Genomic DNA, 16,887 nt, shown 5'->3' on the forward strand with positions numbered 1-16,887 from the left:
CGCCACCATGCTACATTGTACTTGGGAACGTCAAAGAGTGTACGGAAGAATTACGGAGGAGTACAATCTATGACAACATCACAGCCGTTCTGATTGTGACAATGTCTGACTAACACACGATAAGACTACCCAATGCTCAGGCACAATGTGTTGTTCAATCCGGTGTTTCTAAACAAACGTCAAAAACACCTTTATGGCGACTAGCGCTGAGGTCCCTGTAGGCCAGCGCCCCAGAATTTTGCTCTTCTGTGAGTGGGCAGTTGATTAGGTGTGCGGCTGAAGGGCCTTGGACTAGGTGGCCAAAAACGAGAAAACTCACCGAGAAAAAACAATCTCAAAAGAAACTGCGCACTTTAACGCGATACAAAGCAGTGTAGTGTTCGTGACACAATGTGTCACGAAACCCACAAGCCGTATATGACATTGCAGCAATATGCTCAGAGTTGCAAGTCCCGAACCAGGCTTAGACCGAGCTCCCAGGACCTTGCTAAACTGGACAAGAAGATGCAGGCTTTAAGTGAATAATGCGGGTTGAGCAAGGAATGCCACTGAGGTCATTGTTTTGTAAATGATACGCGTCATCGCGAGGGCACTGACGCGAACAAGGCGATTTGTCGAAATGTTGAACAGAGCGAAATTACTTGCTCGACCTCTGTTACATAAGCAATGCGTAGACAGCACTAGGACTTCAATCCCTGCTCTATCCTTATCCTAGAGGTACCTACGCGCTTTCAATTTAAATTAGGAAGATTTACTGTTGAACAATTTCTGCACAAGTTTCCCTACGTCTTCATTATCGCAGCATAGGCAGGTACAGTAGGCCTGGGATAGAAGAATGCCGAGTGCTTCTGAAAGAATGCCGCACCTCTTCGAGTGTTTTACCGCGGTGTGCGAGCCTTTTGGAGACCCAAGTAACATAGCCCGCGGTCATTGCTTAGGTTGCGCCACTCGCTGGGTGACTTCCTTGGCAAGCTTGGTGTACGAGCTTTCGCGAATGCCGCCGGCAATGCTGGGTCACGTTCTTCAGCCATTAGTGGTCCCTGCAAGTCGTCTCTGAGGCAACGGCAGCGCTTACGCCATTCCTAACTTCGACATTACGAAGCTTAGCGTGGGTCGTATAGCTGCGGCACCGTTTAACTCTGCAAGGTAATGAATTGCTCGCGCATGGCTGCAGTCTACAGTTTTCTGTGTCAACAGAAAAAAAAAATACAGTGTGTTTCACCATTTGGCAAGGTTTTTAACCAAGACAAGATGAGGCAACCATGCCTGCCACACGCGAGGGTTGTATTTTAGCAGAACAGACTGTTCGGCTAGTTGGCTATCCAAGTACACTGAAAGAATCAGTGCTAAAAATTGACGAGCACAGAAAAGGACAGCAAACAAAGGACCTGTTAGCAGTGCCAGTCCTTTGTCTGCTCTCCGTTTTGTGCTCGTCAATTCTTAGCGCTTATTCCTTCAGTGTTTGAGGGTTGTATGCTTAGGCACGGCACCGAAATTTTTTTTTTCAGTTGCACGTAACTATAGAACAAAAAAGTAAACATGTGACCTGCTTTAGCAATCGCTATTAACAGTATGGGGGCTGCTTGTTTCCGCCGACGTGCGTAGAGATGCGAGGAATAATCGCTAAACCTGTCTCTATATTACTGAGTCCAAGAAAGGATGTTCGCCCACAAACGTGGCGCATTCTCCATCTACAGGCGACAACATATTTCCCCCGCATGTTCGCATCATTCAAAAAACGCACATGCACGGGGTGTTTGCTGAAGTGAGGTGTGGTAGAATGGGTACCTACAGCTGTATACAACACTCGTGGCTTCTGAAAATCTGCAGGGACACATTAGGTAAGGTCTGGTTAGTTTAGTTTAGTTTAGGTTATGTTAGCGGCCGTGACCATAGGCGTGCGCACAGGGGGGGCAGGGGGGGGCGCCCCCCCTAATTACCTAAGAGGGGGGGGCGCAAAATCTGCCCCATACATTGACCTCACTAGTCACCTAAGAGGGGGGGGGGGGGCGCTGCGATGAACCTTCGCGCCCCCTGATGGGGAACGCTGCGCACGCCTATGGCCGTGACAACATGCGCCAACTTTCCGAAAGATTGAATGCCTTCTCTTTCCGTAAGGTGCACCTGTAGGTCATAGAAATGGAAAGAGCATGAGGTGGCTTGACTATATTTTTTACGCGTATTATTTTCATTCAGTAGCGCCGCAGTGTAGCGAGAAGTATGTTTCCGTACTCGCTGAAATGTGCGCAGCTCTTGCGTGTGCGCTTCGCTTTCACGTAGCACGAGAGAGAACAGAATCAAAAAAGAAAAGAAAGAGGTATTCACTTCCAACCAGGGTGTTCACTTCCAAACAGCACACTCTATGCGCTATTAGCATTGTTTGATGACTGGTTGTTATTTTACTCTTCCGCCACACTATATTACATATATTAACACTATTCCTTGCCCGACATGACGCCTGTATAAAGTATTTTTGCGAAGGAGTTACAAGCACTAGCCTGGCACTGTGGTGGAAGACCCGACTGCCACGCAGAGGGCGCGGGTGGAGATCCCATCCGATCCTAGAAATTTGATTTTTTCTTATAACACGCGATAGCGGTCACGGACACCGGCGGCGGCGGACAACTATGGCGCCAAAGTCAGCTGTTGTGATCTCCATAACAGCTTTCGCTGTAACAAACTTCAGCGCCGACAATGCCCTCTCTACGCTGACCTGCGTGACAGGCGCGCCAAAGTCCACTTGCGTTAATATAAACATCTCTGGTTGCCACTGTTTTCGTTTTTCACACTGTTCCAACGTATCTTTGCTTTGGAATTCCTGCCTGAGGTACGCGCTAATACTCACATATGAGATATGCTCACATTGCATGAGCTGAGTTGCTCCTGGTTGCGAATTTTTCTCGTGAACCGAAAAACGATTGAACAAATTTCGGTTTCCCTCCGGAACGAAATAATAAAGTTTCGGTTACGTTTTCGTTCCGGTCGAAAATATCGTTTCTTTTTTCATTTTTCGTTTTCGGTTCTCGTTCTGTTCCGACACCCAGGAGCACAGCGTAGCAAGGACAGTCGCAGAATATATTCTGCAATGTCTCCTCAGTAATGTAGACGTCGCAAAGAGCGTCGTCGGCCATCCCTATACGAAACGAAAATGACTTTGTTGAAGTCACTCCCATAGCCATAATCGGCATAGCAGAGTGGCCTCTCTTTGACGGAGTGCAGTTGGTATTCAAAACCGCAGCAACGCATTCAGGTAGTGTTGCCGATAGTTTTGGCTACGATCTGGAGTATACAGTCCGCTACGCGTGCCAGCGGACAAACCTATCCAGTATTTGTTAGAAAACCTCTACCTCTCGAAGCAGTGGCATAGGCAGAAATTTCTGCATGAGGAGGGAGGGGGGGGGGGGTTCAACCACTGTTTATGCAGTTTCGTGCGTGCGTTTCTATTTGTGCATGTATATGTTCTCATGCAAAATTGAAACATTGCGGGAGTTTGAACCTCCCAACACCCCCTCGCACCACTCACTGTGTCGCCCAGTGTGTCGCTACGCCAGTGTGTCGAAGTTATAGGGCTTATTTTTTAGGTTTACGCCTTTTCTATTCTAACGGTTCTTTCTCACTTTCCATCGCTACAGCAGAGAATTAAATAACCAACGATGACCTTTGTAATCAAAACGTAAGGCCAGTGATTCCACTCCTGCGCCAACTGCGCCAAAGTGCGCCAAATTGTATTTACTGCGCCATCCTGATAATATCGACGAAATTTGCGCCAAACTGCGCCAAAGTCTCGGGTTTGGGGGCGTCTATCACCGGCAATCGCACCGCCGGCGCGTCAGAACATGTGCAGCTCGATCTTGGGGCTGCCAATAAAGTCGCAATCATGGACCAAGAATTATTCCGCTGAATAAATAGCGCTCGCGCGTGCGTTCCGAGTAAGCCACGATGTCATGCACGGTGCCGACGCAGCTTCTGTTCTGCAAGTCGGCTCGACAGCAAAACGCGCTCTCCGCAGAGGCCATCGGCGGACGTCGTCTGTTCCAGAAACGCTGCTGATAGCTCGTTTCAAGCGTCGCACGGCACGTAAGGAAAGCAATGTTCAGTAATAACTACATGAGTGCCGCTAAAATGTCTGTCACTTCTGTTTCCGGACATCGCGGAATGAAATCTGGGATCGCTCGCAGTAAATATATGGGACAATATCGAATTTTCCTTGCTTCGCGTTTATGGAAGAGCACGCGAACGGTGGAAACGCGTTGACACTTTTCCTCAGATATACTTTATCCATGCATCTTCATCCAGAACAGCTTTTTCGTAATTCCTTCCGCCAGCACGTCCGAGTTTGTAATCACTCTGCGGTAAATAGCACCTAAAAGGCCCTGCCGTTTCGAGCTCACGTTCTAGGGTTCCAATTCGATTTTTTTTGCTTGCTTTTTTAAAAATGTCATCTCATTAGTAAAATCATATCTCCTGGTCGGAGCAGCCGCAAAAGCGCAGCTGTCGGTAGCAAGCCCGTCGCTGACGGCCCACAGTGAAGCGGCTACGCCATGTTACACGTCCGCCTAAAAAAACTCAGTTTCGCTTAAGAGCGAAGCAATGAATGCGATACCAAAAAATTGTATTGTGAAACGAAGTAAGACTAGCAGCTAACTCTTTTGGATCCGATCTCGCGTAACTCAACAAAACGCTGGTTTAAGGGAATATAGCCCCTCCAGGAACCGAAGCGTTTTCTTGCTCTGAGTTCTCTAAACGCGAAGTAAGCGTTGAGAGCACAGCAAGTTTACGAGCCGTCTCCTGATGCCTCGAGATAGCGCGCGCGCAAGCGACTGCGCCCTTCGAACAATGCGCCCCCCCCCCTTCATGCTCCTTACGAAAGACGGGCGGGGCGTTTCCTCTCTGCCTGATGAGCAATCGACGGCAGGCCCGCACGCGGCAAGATGTTATCTCATGCGCTGTCCGTGCGGCGGAGGCAGACGGCCGGCTAGTTTAATCTCCGCTTCAGCCGCGTTCGTCGCCAGCGCTCGCGAGCTTTTACCCGCGGCTATATGCGCGTGGTGATGTTAATAATTTGGACTTTATACGGAAAATTACGGCAGCGGCGACGGCAAAAATCCGCCGAGAGTGTCCATATAATTGCTATCGCAAGGGTCAATGTACGGGGCAGCCCCCCCCCCCCTCTTAGGTGATTAGGGGGGGAGGCGCCCCCCTGCCCCCCCCCCCCCCTGTGCGCACGCCTATGCTCCTGAGATGATGAGATGATTTTTTTCCATGAGATTTGCAATGAATCGAAATATTTCTAGCCTTCATAAGAGACCCATAATAATACTCAGGTGTTTGAATGTTAATGCAATATGCTTTTGTATTGCACTCCAGGATGTAAAATTCGCTGCTCCAAAGTGCTCCCAGATGCAAAATTATCTGCTCCAAAGTGCTCCAAGATGAAAATTTTGCTGCTCCAAAGTGCTCCAAAACGGAAAATTTGCTGCTCCAACAATTGCTCCAAATCAGAAGTCCTCGGTAGCATCACTGCGTAACGCGATGCGAGCCGGCATCGAAAGAATGACAAACGCGCCTTATAACGCACGCGAAATAATACGGTAACCCCACCGCTGCACGCCTCATTGACCTGACCAAAGAAGGTGCTGCGACGCCCGGCTCCCACGATAGCGTAGCTGACGACTCGGCTTGCGCCGGCGCGCCAATCTGACAAGGTGCCGAAGTTGCGCGCTCGCGCCGCTCTCTCGGCCTTGTTACGCGGCCATCGAATCAATCTGGAGCCCACACTTGAGTTGTTCACCCCCGGTTTCAAACCGAGGCACACACAAACAGGAAAGCAAGGCAAAAGCTCTTTCCGGCGTCAGGAATTCAAAGGCCCGAGTCACTTAGGCCGTCAAGCTTATAGCAGCCGTTGTACCGTTTGGTCCGGGGCAGCAGCGGTATGTAGTTCGCTCCGCTGTCTCGCTTGAAATGCGATTATACTGTCAAATGGGGTGTCGGTATCACCGAAGGTATGCTATAAACGGAGGCGCCTGTGACCACGCTTATATAAACGCTTGACACGTATTCGAAAGAGAATAAATTAGCCTTTAAATAAGAACCATGTGACAGGCCATGTACTGAACTGTGGCTTCGGCACTCGCGCTTTTCACGCGTGAAACATAATGCATGTATGTCCGCTGCAAATGCGCTAAATTTTATAGAAATCTAACTCGCTAAATGCTTTACGCTGAGTTCGGTAAACCTCGACTAGTACGTTCTGTCTGCTATACGCACAAAACACGTAAAATTGTCCATTCGAGCAGGAACCCGTTAGACTTTAGTGTGCGTGTTCTCGCAATGTCTCGCAATATGCCGTTTGCGAATTGTCCTTAAGTAGCAAATAAAAGCGAAATTAACTGATTTAAATGCTGTCCAAGACCACCAACAAACTTGGTGCTCTTCGATTACGAAAGCGTTGCTCTTTCCTAAATATGTGCGCTGCGTGTTTTTATTTTATTTTATTACTGGGATACCAATTATATATACATTCCCAAAGCGTTTTTGCCGTCGCCGTCGGCGCTGTCGTGATCTTCCGTATAAAGTTCAAATGAATAACATCGCTCCGCCTATCGTATATTCTATGTGCGAGTATGTTCAATACATTGGCTTAGAGGAAAAAAAAAAAGAAGACTTTCATTTTCGAGTCGTCTTAGGTGAATACATAAGGGACACTGGTAGCTTTTATCGCAAGCACAATGTGCGAACCCTGCTTGAAAATTGGAATATGTAGGTCAACTTAACTTCATTTAGTTTCTTTAACGTCCTGCTGCGCCTTCATCTCACCTACACAGAGCTGCTGTGCCCTTTCCATTCCCGCTGATTTGTCGCGCGGTAAAAGGCCGACGACCGCGAAAACTAAAGGCGTCGAGCGACCTTTACGACGGAGTCCGAAGAAACGTTGTTCGCTGTGCAGTTGTCGTTTCTCAAGTGTGAAAGTGGATGAGAAAAAGGGGGGGAGGGAAACGACGCAGCTGCCGTGAGACGCGATTGCCAGCTGCACTTGCACACCGCGCTACTAGAACTTGCGCTCACAAGATGCGTCGTTGCTCACAACCGCGTGAGAAAAATATGGAAGGCAGACAACAAGGCGTCTCAACGCTCTGTCGCTATAAAGTACAAGTACTGCACTTTGAACTAAAGTCCCTGAAACTTCGTAAAGTAGCGACACTTTCCTCCTCCGCTCCCGTTCCCCCTCGTTCTCCTCTCCTTCGCACTCTCTTTTCGAGCATGGCGCCACCTACCTTGCTCCTGCGTAGCAGACGACGCTTCGCAATGTGAGCGCTTGCTTGCCAGGCGGCGCGCTTTAGGCAACCGCACTAGCCGTCTAGTTTTTGGTACGCTTTTTTGTTTAATTATATGTTGTTTAGGAGATGTTAGGACACGTTTGTAAAGGACACATGTGATGTTGAACGTTAATGTCTCGCTCTACATGAAGCCTTCTGAAACCTATACATTGTACACGTCGTCCTCGCGAGGCGAATTCGCCGCGCATACCAATGACGCAATGAGGCTGCCAGTACGCACTAGAGGTTGCCGTTCTTTATTCCGAACTTGCTCAGAAATAGAGGCTCGAACTGGTCCTCGGAGAAATGGTTCTAGAAAGATTAATTTCAGTTATACTACCCAGTACGCATTGCTGCTCATGATAGTATTTATCTTAACAGCACTTAAGAATGAACGAACAGCGAATGCAAGATAGCGTCCCGTTAAGATTTGCCATGTAAAAAAGATATGTGCAGAGAGCAATGACTGTCAGTGCAAGCAGCAGCTCGGAGCTTCATTGAAAGAAGAATGCGCCAGAAGGCGTACATCATTTCCAGTCGATAAATTTAGACAGCGTTGGTTGTTTCGTTAAGAGATTAGACTCACCAACCATAGTGCACAAGTGCGCCTCGTAGACGTACTTGACATACGAACTGTACTCGCTGCTCAATGAACGAGCAAGCGATCGAATAAACTAGCCTGCCACCGTAAACGTTTCCTTCGCGAGAGCTCCACTCGCGGATAATAATATCATCTCGGGTTTTATGTCCCAATACCACGATATAATTATGAGAGACGTCGTAGTGCAGGGATCTGGAAATTTTGACCATCTCACGTTCTCTAACGAGCATTGACATCGCATGGCACACTGGCCTCAAGCTATTCACCTCCATCGAAATGTGACCGCCGCGGTCGGTCGCGACCTTCGGGTCAGCAGCCGAGCACTACAACCTCTGCTCCACCGCGGCGGAAAGCTACTCGCGGATATAAACCTCCACACGAAATGGCACGTAAACCTTCGCACTAAATAACACGTATACGTGAGGTTTCTAAACGATGAACGCACCCTGCGACTCGGATGGGCACGCACGCTTTGCCTACCTACCTTCTATCGCAAGTCCACCGGCGGATCTGTCGACGTAAAAGAGCCAGAGAAAGCTATTTGCTCCGGGAAAAAAAAAACCGAGCACGCAACAAAACAAACAGAGAGTGCCACTCCTAATTTGAGCTTTCGCACTGCAGCTTTGTTTCTTCAAAAGAACTGCGCCGAATCTCTGAAGTTTCGTAATCCCATTTCCGATCGTCAGTCGACGTGCCTCCGTAATCGGCGTGCCATGCTAGGCGCACAAACTAATACCGCGAACTCAAACCAGTAGGCGCATCACGTCAAGCAGAAAACGTAACCACATATTCTTGAAAAAAAAAAAAACACTTAGTACAGACCCGCAGAAGCAGTAATAGAACGTGTGAAGAATAGCGACGTACTGCACGATTAACTGAGACCTGTCTACGGCGTTATAGCACGCAGCTATTTGCGCGAACCTCTACGAGTACTTAACTAGTGAGAGGATAGCAACTTACATCGCACAGTCGCGTCGAAAACGTCGGCCGAAGGTTACTTCCTTCGCAACTCGTTGCGCTTCCCGGATGGTATCATAAACAGCATTTTGCCTTCAATTGGTTTCTTTCTGCGTCCGAAAGCGCAGCAGAAGCCCATGGCAATCAGCCGTTTCGTCGGTCTTGTGTGCAAGGTATCTCAGAGCACAACGCACGCGAAAAGGAAAGTGCGTATCCATAAAACATGTGCGCTGAGAAACAGTGAGCTCGCGCTGCCCGCGCTACGCGAGCAAAGATGGCAGTTGCGGGCGACTGTAAACAAGAGAACGCTCCGAGCGGTTCCACGTGACGGCAGTTGGCCAATGCCGACGCGGCGTCAGGCTCGGAGAGGGCAGAGGAGGGAGAAAAGAGAGGAGGCGCGCTTTCATGCACGTATGTCGCTACTTTACGAAGTTTCAGGGACTTTACTTTGAACGACTTAGGCTTCAACCACACCAATATCGAAACGAGAGATTCGCATTAACACATGAACATTTCATATGATAAATCGTATGTGCCTTTACGTAATACAGGAAATCCTCTCCGACATTCTCTCCTTTCGCTCTCTCTTACTAGAATGATTGAAAAAACAGAATATCTAAAAAAGCAGACCTGTTCAACACTGCAGAACCGCTGACCAATTCCTAGGGAAGCTTCTTAACAGCGGAGCAGTTTGTGCCGAGCATTGGTCCGTGAACAGAAATGGTCCTCATCTTCATGAACCGGCATCATAGTACTCGGCTATCCAGGCACGCTAGCAGAGCACAGCATAGCCTTGTATTGTACAGTATAGTATAGCAAGCGAGGGGAAAATGAATGAAGCGAGCAGGAGGGAAAGAGAAAGAGAGAAATAGAGAGACAGACAGAATCACAGAAAGAAAGAACGAGAGGAAGAAAGAGAGAAAAAGACTAACGAGAAACAAACAAGGCCACTGCTCAGGCTTGGCACCATTAGTGCGAAGCTGTGTAATTTTTGTTTTCTTTTTAGAGTCTTTCCAGCGCTGCATTAAGAACTTGAGTGAGCTGTATTTAATCCGTGCATTTGAAGGACTTGGATGCCTGGTACAGGGTGGCATTCGCGTTCGTGTGCTATGGTGTATTTGGGTTAACATCATGCCAAAACCAGGATATGATTATGACAGACGCCGTAGTGGAGGGCTTCAGATATTTAGACCACCTGGAGTTCTTTAACCTGCACCCAAATCTGAAGACACAGGGCACAACCACTATGGTTAACCCAACAAACAGTTGAGGTTCGCAAGTACAAAATACCCGTGCTGAACATGCATTAACGAACGTTTACTAACTGGTCAGTATGGAAGCTCGATTTACTTCGCAGGCGTTGTTCGCCTCTTCCGGTAATCCAGCTCAAGGACTGCACAGAAATGTGTCATTTACCGCGTTATTGGAATTTATCGGTTGCATAAATACCGCGTTGCTCTTTGTCCGTAAATGTCTACCTGTTTGCACATAAATGTATTTCCATAACAACAAATCATAATAATGTTACAACAGACGGCGTTCCTATTTTTGTATTGAAGGAACGAAAACGAAGAAGAGTGAAAAGAAAGAAAAGTGTTTAAGCCGTCTATAGCCCTTTTCGCTTGCCAACGACCACCCGATCCGGCAGCGCAGCCGATGGTAAACGGGGGCAGCGTTGTATTGCTTGCACCGACGTGCAACATTGATTCTGTTACTCGACGCCGGGACCTCCACAAAGCGTGCTGCGGAGCAGGTTCTCGCTCCGAACACGAAGGAAACGAACTATCCTGGAACACGAGAAAAAAATAGTCCTTTCCCATGGCATCTGAACGCCCGAGCTTTACGACTGAAAGGAGCAAAGCGCCTTAATAAAAAGCAGCCAAGATGGAGTGTGTGGAAGGACGAAATACTCTACCACGTAGACACCGCTCTTTACACCTTTCTTTTCGTTTCTTTCGTTATTTCCTGAGTGAAACTTTTAAGTTTGTGTGCGGGATAGGGCTTTTTCCTTTCTTTCTTTCTTTCTTCCCTTCGCTCCTTCCTTCGGTCCACTCGTTATCTTCCTTCTCTTATTTATTTATTTATTTATTTATTTATTTATTTATTTATTTCCTTCTTTCTTTCTCACCGTCCTTTCTTCCTTCTTTCCTTTCTTTCTTTCTTTTTGTGTTTTTTAGCTTCCAAGTCAGCTTTTCGAGCCTAGGGGTCGCTTGTTGCCGGCATGCTACCGCGTCTTCGTGTCTCGGCGTTTTAAGCTGCTTTCGTCGTCTCGGTCAGCGCCCTCTATTTTTGTTTGTCTGTGCGACGGCCGCCCCCTCTAGCGGCGGCGAGATCATTTCTGAGCCGTGTCTCGCGGTCGGTGCTCGCGGATTCCGATGCGCCCCGGTTGACAAAAGTTTGAGAGGATTCAATGATTGATTTTTCAGGCTCGATCCGCTTTCGTAGTGACCCTCTCCCTGTCCCCTCTGACTTAATGCTTTCTCCCTTATTTTCTCACCAAGTTGCCTTCTGGGGATTAAGTGCCAGATTTACTTCCTCTACTTCTACACTTTTTTTTTACACGCTCGTCCCAATTCCACGGTCCTCTTAAGCAGAATGCTTTTTTTTCTCCTCTTCGTAGACCGCAGGCTTCGTTTGTTCATTTGTATCGTTTTGGAGATTGACTCTAACCGCGCAAGAACCTGCCGGCACGACCCGGGACTCGAGTACAGCAACTCAGCCGAAGTAATATAGATCGTAAACGTGAGAACCTTTTTGCGTTTAGTTTCCAAGTTTTAGTTTCCCATAAATTTTGTTTCCAATAGCCCATGCCCACGACAGTGCACGAGGCAACCACTCAAACCACTCGGACACTCTGATTGAAAGTTTAATGACTACCTTTGAAGGCACCGCCTGTGTGTATAAGTTCTGAATAGCGGTGAGTCTGTGTAACGACACAATCCGAGAATACCTTTGAACTAGTTCTTTTTGGTTCTATTCAACCAGCTACGAACGTGGTCGTTCTTCACACGAGGATAACGGTATGCGTGATTCTCACTGGCAAAATCAGAAAGAGCACGGAACCCTTCGCATAATCACAGAGCCTTTCGTTTTGTCAACACAAAAAGTCGTGATTGGGCCACGTGATCACTCCTTCTGGTATCGATCGCAATCATTGCCAATGCACCGGGCAAATTACAAGTGGTCCCATAAAAAAAAAAAAAACGCAGCCTGCAATGAAACCGTCCGTGAGCTCACTCCTCAAAGCGATACCTCGAACAATGAATTCATTGAGAGGTGCGCGAGGGCTTGCGTCACCGTTCGCAGTTAATGTACTTGTCCAATTTGTTCTTTATTTATTTTCTCGCCGTACAGTATCGTGGCAGCTTCTCGCTTGTAGGCCCGGCGCAATGTACGATCAATATTATCGGCAAGTTGTCGAGGCTTTCCGGATCGCGAACGGGATTATCTGTTTAAGATGAGGTACATGTTGAGCCCTAAAGCTCATCGTTCACAAGAGCGGCCATTTGAGGGATGCATAAAATGGCTCTACATCACATTTCCGTTGCCGTTTGTGGTGTCATTTTTTTCACTTACATGTAGTCGTCATTACGAGGGAAGCAAGTGTGAAGTTAACATGAATGACCTAGCACAAGGTCGATTTGCTTGGATATCCACGCAACTTTCAGCAGGTAGACATAATGTGGAGTACGTTGTTTATGTGGGTGCGGGCCCGGTGCGCGCGTTCACAAAGCAGCTCTTATGCTAAGGTTGTTGGATAAAAAAGAACATTAGACTAAGTGACCAGCCAATGGCAAAAAAAAAGAAGAAAAACACACGAGCAAGAACTTGTACGGATTCGGCTTCTGATTATTTTTATTGATTACGACAATAAGTAAGGAGACAAATGCAGGAGCCCTTGCCCTTTCGGTAAAATGCGGCTAGCGAAGCTTGGAGAGTGCGTTCATGACGTACTAAGTTTCTTTCTTTCTTTCTTTCTTTCTTTCTTTCTTTCTTTCTTTCTTTCTTTCTTTCTTTCTTTCTTTCTTTCTTTCTTTCTTTCTTTCTTTCTTTCTTTCTTTCTTTCTTTCTTTCTTTCTTTCTTTCTTTCTATCGCATTGCGCAATGCTCCCTCCTAACTGTTTCCTGTGACGGGAATCCAGCCACGTGCCTGACAGCGCAACACTTTACTCGCTACAGGAAACAACGACGGTTCATATGCAGGCAACAGTGAACTGACAAGTGACCTCGATCTGAGATCACGATCGAGAGGGCACCGCCTATTGGAAATACAAACGCGCGCGCGACCTTCGAGTGCCGCATTTCTGTACGCTCGCCGTGCTTCTCGCGTACGACGCCGCCACCGAAATGTGTGAATTATAAAAGCTTGGCTTAAAAATGAGTGTTCTCGAAGGAGAGAGCGGTGAGCGAGAGCATTCTCAAGGAAGTGGACGGTTACGAGAGGGTGGCGAAGGGTGCCATTAGTCAAACGGAGAGACAGTATTGCGATCTGCACAATGAGTAACGAGCGCCTATCACCCGTCGAATAAAGTGCCTCGGTGTGTCGCATCGAGTTTTTCCCGCGTATCAGCCGACTGTCACGTCGCGTTCTCGTATGCGCGGTTCGGACAATGGCAGATGGTCGGTGACAGATCGAGAATGGCTGTCTCTAGCGCAACACCACTTATCCACCATCGCACTGACAGCATCTCGACGTCGGCTCAGAGATCAACACAGAATACTGCAAAATACTTCAGTTGGGGTACTTATATCTGTTGCCATATGGAAACAAGGGCTTCGAGTTCTGTGTACGATTACATCGATTACATTTATATTTACCGTCATTTTATTGATGGGAACTACTTTTTATTTATCGTGTATTGTCTATTTGTAGACCTTTGCTATTGCTTTCACCGGCGGTTATAGACTAACGGCGACATTGTGACAACGCTGGAAGCAGGGAACTATTGTTCTAATTCCAAAACCAGGCAAACCCCGGGACTTGAAAAATCTAAGGCCGATATCCCTTACCTCGTGTCTAGGAAAGCTCTTTGAGAGAGTCATCCTCACGCGCCTGGAACACCATATAGAGCGACACGACCTGCTGCCAGACTCTATGGTGGGTTTTCGGAAAGGCATCTCCACCCAAGATGTCTTCCTCATGCTTAGAGAGGACGTCCTCAATCCTCCACCGGGTAGTCTGGACAGGATCCTACTAGCGCTAGACATTAATAAGGCTTTTGACAGAGTCTCTCATGAAGCAGTCCTGGAAGGCCTTCGAGATATCGGATGCGGCCGAACGCATGCATTTACAAATACATACGAGACTTTCTGACTGGCCGTACCGCAAGTATTGGTTTGGGCACAACACGCTCCCCACTATATAGCCTTCCAGACAGGGGAACCCCGCAAGGCTCCATCCTTTCCCCACTTCTCTTTAATCTCGCCATGAGAAGAATGGTTCTTGACTTACAGGAGGATCCCGACTTGGGCTTGGCCATTTATGCAGACGACATTACATGCTGGGCTAATTGCAAAGGGCCATTGCTGGGGTTGCATTGCTGGGGTTGCAAAGGGCCATTGACGTTATAGAGTGTCACATGAAGAAAATGAACATGACTTGCTCACCGGAGAAATCGGCATACATCCATGTGAGACCGAAGTACACCCGGGCTGACAGATCCCCAGAGCTCCAATTAATACTTGCAGGCAAGACGATCAGGAGAGTAGCGCAGCTTCGAATTCATTCTGGGTATGCACGTCCAGGAAACGGGGAGCACCGCGCACACCCTTGCGAATCTCAAGTGCACGGTCAGGGGTATAACCAGCCTCTTGGGTCGCATCGCTCGCAGTAGAAAAGGAATGCGCGAAGCTGACACCTTACGGCTAGTGCACGCCTTCGTAGTCAGCCGTATTACCTATGCACTGCCTTATCAAGCAACTCGTAGGACAGACATCCAGCAAGCGGACCGACTCCTTCGAATCACCTGCGAGGCAGCCCTAGGGTTGCCTCAAAACGCCAGCAACGCAGCTCTTTCTCCGCTCGGGATGCTCAACACATATGAAGAATATGCAACTGATACGCTCCTTGCGCAGCGGGAACGTCTAAACACCACGCCACAAGGACGGGCTATACTGACCAAGCTTGGCTTTCCTCTTGCCCCGCAGTACAGTGGAGATAGCACAGAATTAATCCCCCCCGACTATACGTTCACAGGTACACGTGGCACCAATACCACGTCACATGCACCCGGACTTCCACAGAGCGCGACGCCAAGCTCGCGAACGAAAGCTTCGCAACTACGGCACTGATCCTGACGTGTACTACACGGACGCCTGCCCCTCCGCCCCCCCAATACAAGTGGGTCCCGCACGTACCCGGCAGTGGCAAGTAATAGAGGACAACTCGTGGCAGCGGCGACGATACGCACATCTTCCGTGGCAACAGCGGAGGCCGCTGCAATCGCCCTGGCCATCACAGATGCAGACAAGCGAGGAACAAACTCCACCGTCCTCACGGATTCACAAAGGGCATGTCGACTTTACATGCATGGCACACTACCCCGAACTGTTCTCAGAATCCTAGGCTCGCACATCGCATCTGACCACGGCATCATTTGGTGCCCGGCACATATAGGTGTTCCCGGGAAAGAACGGGCCGAGCGACTCGCTCGCGCGAGTACATACCGAGCGACGGACGCCCGTGTCGACGAAACCATAGTCCCTGACGACGACGAGCGACCAAGCGGTCGAGCCGACATCCTCGAAGCTCAACGGCTCGAGCGACGCACAATGGCACCACCTCACCCGAAACTGAACAGAGAGCAATCGAGAGACTAGCGCCGACTGCAGACGAACACGTACCCCAACCTGCACACACTTTCTTAGATACACCCCTCCGAATATCGAGATGAGTGCCCCTGGTGCGGAGGGATACCAGCACTGACACACATTACATACAGCTGTACCTCGTGTCCTGTTGCGGCAAACTCCGCGCTCATAAAAACACACACATTACCACACTGGTCGTGGGAGGCGCGACTCTCGGATCAGGCCTCGGGAAGCCAACTGGCAACCCTGGACCAGGCCCGGCGAGCTGCAATAGCCAGTGGAGCACTGGACGAAGGGCCCCACCCACTTTAGTTGCTAATAGGAATAGTTAATAAACGTTTTAGATGTGAAGCATCTTATGGCGGAGTTCAATCCGGTGGTGGTGGTGTGCGGCGTGACCACCCTTACTGCGCATGCGCAAACCCTCTCCCCACACCTCCTCTCCCCATTTCCCCTCTCCACTCCTCCTCTCCATTTCCCCTCTTCATTCCCCCTCTCCACTCCCATTCCCCCTTCCCCTCTCAACTTCCCCTCCCCGCCCTCTCCACTTCCCCTTTCCCTCTCTCCACCCCTCCACTCACCCTCTTCCCTCCCCTTTCCACTTTCCCTCTCCCCCCCTCTCTGAAACGCGGGCTCGACATGCCGAAACGCTGCTTCGCATCGCCTCATGATCCCCTTTAGCGGGAGATGGTGAGTTTATTCTCCCTATCTCTTTCTCGTTTTTACTTATCGTGTATTGTCTATTTCTAGACCTTTGCTATTTCTTGCACCGGCGGTTGGTGACATTATTACTAGTTTTTGCTTATCGTACATTGTCTATTTGTAAATCTTTGCCACTTCTTGCACCGGCGGTGATAGACTAATGGTGACATTGTGACTTGTTTTTACTTATCGTATATATATCTATAAACTTTGCTATTGCTTGAACCGGCGGTTATAGAATAGTGGCGATATTGTGACTGTGAGGAGTCTGACTCTGTGCGTGTGTGCTGGCCCCCATCTCCATCTTTCTCTCTACCTCTAACTTTCAAACTCCAGTATCTATTTTCCCAGTGTGTAGGGTAGCATACCGGTTTTTCTAGACAGGCTAACAACCCTGCTTTTCTCTCTCTCTCTCCCTTTCCTTCCTTCGCTATTTCTGTGTTGACCTTTTGCAATGCCCAACTTCTATGATCTCGTTTGAGAGCAGCAGTATTCAAAATA

General features: G+C 48.6%; 1 protein-coding gene across 1 annotated transcript in view; it reads right to left on the reverse strand.

The window, feature by feature from the left end:
* Positions 1-16,887, reverse strand: part of LOC119386555 (neuronal acetylcholine receptor subunit alpha-7) — a 124,683-nt gene that overhangs the window by 88,414 nt on the left and 19,382 nt on the right. The window lies entirely within an intron of this gene.

This window comes from Rhipicephalus sanguineus, chromosome 3 (assembly GCF_013339695.2).
Source record: "Rhipicephalus sanguineus isolate Rsan-2018 chromosome 3, BIME_Rsan_1.4, whole genome shotgun sequence".
Classification (NCBI taxonomy): Eukaryota; Metazoa; Arthropoda; class Arachnida; order Ixodida; family Ixodidae; genus Rhipicephalus; species Rhipicephalus sanguineus.